A 2,576-nucleotide genomic window follows, 5' to 3' on the forward strand; every position below is an offset into this window, starting at 1 on the left:
ACCGGGCCAACGTCGGGACGGGAGAGCAGGAAGATGCTGCAGAGCTGCAGCAGGGAACTGAGCGCTTCTGCCCACGCTTCTGCTGACCGCCCTGGAGGATGGCAGCTTGGCCATCTCCCCGTCCACGGGAGCTATGGGGCACGGCATTTGGGGCCACCCCGGGGGGAGGGAGCACGGTCACCCGTCAGCATAGGTTCCCACGGCAGCTGGGGCAGACGCGCGTGGGTTGCCCAGGACAGAGGAGTGGGGAGCACTGGAGCCTGGGGAGCACAGCAGCCGCTCCCCACCCCCCGCACGCCAAGGGCATCGTCCCGCCTTCCCGCGGCGACGCTGGCACAAGGACATCGTCCTGCCTTCCCGCGGTGACGCTGGCACAAGGGCATCGTCCTGCCTTCCCGTGGTGACGCTGGCACAAGGACATCGTCCCGCCTTCCCGTGGTGACACTGGCACAAGGACATCGTCCCGCCTTCCCGCGGCGACACTGGCGCACGCCTCTCCCTGCTGCTCCATAACCATGGGACAGACGGGGCACTGACCACCACCGGGTTCCCACCCTTCCCAGCTCTCCCTGTTCCCAGGCTCTTTATGCCCCCCCCAAATCACCTCCCAGCCCAAGTACCCTTTCTTCCTGCCACTTGCAAATCACAGTCTCTCCTTTTAGCGCTTCTTTCACAGGTCTCACTGGCGCACGCCTCTCCCTGCTGCTCCATAACCATGGGACAGACGGGGCACTGACCACCACCGGGTTCCCACCCTTCCCAGCTCTCCCTGTTCCCAGGCTCTTTATGCCCCCCCCAAATCACCTCCCAGCCCAAGTACCCTTTCTTCCTGCCACTTGCAAATCACAGTCTCTCCTTTTAGCGCTTCTTTCACAGGTCTCACGCTGGTGTGATTGCTTTGGTGCAATTCTTTCTTGCCAGCACAGGGAATTAATTGAACGTGGGTGCTTGCTAAGTGCTTGCGGTATTACACTTTCATCCTGGTGAAGGGAGCGGGACTTAGCAAAACAAACTGTGTCAGCCCATGTACCAGTCCTGATTAATTTTGTCAAGGTTTCTGCTTTGAGGCTGATGCTGCCAGAGCTTGCTCTCAGGAGAGAATTACGAAACGCACTCACGTATGCTCCTGAGAGGAGTGGAAGCATCCTGGATATAGCTTAAATTAACCTCCCTTCCACTGCGGGTGCTCAGGCCTGTCACACACAGCCCCCAGCTCTGCAAGGAGGCTTGGAGCAGGATTCTAAGGCTCTGCCACAGGGTTCCTACTTGCCCTGAACTGCCGAGGGGTTAGCAGGCACCCTGGCCAAGAGGGGAGTGCAGGATCGGGCTCCCAGGGATAAAGGCAGAGCTGTGGGTACGCGAGATCTCTGCAGGGCACTAGAAACGTGTCCGAGCCACAGCCTGCGGCCAAACAGGGAGACATTCTCACAGGGGTCCTGCGGCTGTACCCGGACCTTGCCATGTCCCTTGGAGCACCAGCTCAGCAGCCTTGCCCTCCGGCACCATGGTGGCATGGGCTTCCCCACCTTTGGAATGCCCTGTGTGGTGCCATGCTGACCTCTGATAAATGCCTTTACAAACCAACCACTATTGTGCTCTCGGTCCTTGTCTGACAGAGCGGCTCGAAATGAAAGGGAATCCCAAGGCTGAGCTCGCCAAGACCTCGCTGCCCAGCTCTCGCTCGGTGCCCATGGGGCCTCCGAGCAGCACAGGGAGGTTCAGGCTGCAGCAGCTCCCAGCCAATTCCTGCAGCAATGGTGGGAACAGAGGAGATCAGTGGTCAGACAAGGGGATCCCCCCCCGGGAAACTTCAGCCCTCCTGTTTTCGTGACCAGGCTGAACTGGAATGGTTAAGTTCATCCTTAGAATCACAGAATCCTAGAATGTTTTGGGTGGGAAGGGACCCCTAGAGGTCACCCAGCCCAACCCCCCTGCAGGGAGCAGGGACACCTTGAACCACATCAGGTTGCTCACAGCCCCGTCCAACCTTAGGACTCGCTGCAAAACACAAACTCCAATTTCATTTTCTTTTTCATGCATTAAAACGTCCAATCTTGTGACTCCCCACCAATGCATCGTTGCACACGCAAAGCAACGTAACGTTATCTGTGCAGTGAGTCTGCGCTTACTGAAACAAAAGATTTTGAAAATATCAAAGCAAAGTATTTAGAAGAGGATAAAGACAAGGAATTTAAGATTATACATTTTAACAGCTCCCACCGGCAAGAAAATAGCAGCATTGTTGTCATTATACTGCAAAAGATTTCAATAAAGCTGCAGCTTCTGAAGGGAAGTGGTAGGGTCCAAATCTTTTCGCCCTTGCCTCATTTAAACACATGCTCACAGCACGCTGCTGAGTAAATACTGCTGCAGGAATCCCCGCCGGCCGGCGGCGCGAGCCTTGCCGCAGCCAGCACGCCTCCCTTTCAGCTCTGCTCCTACGCCGCGCCTCCCGCACAGTCGAAGACGAAACAGAATTTGCCCCCCAAAACACGCCACCCGAAAAGGACACGAGAAAAAGCGTCAGACCAGGCCACCAGGAGAGTGGCGCAGGGAAGAGGCGTCCCGGCAGAGCG

This window comes from Egretta garzetta, unplaced genomic scaffold (genome assembly GCF_000687185.1).
Source record: "Egretta garzetta isolate BGI_Z169 unplaced genomic scaffold, ASM68718v1 scaffold277, whole genome shotgun sequence".
Taxonomy (NCBI): Eukaryota; Metazoa; Chordata; class Aves; order Pelecaniformes; family Ardeidae; genus Egretta; species Egretta garzetta.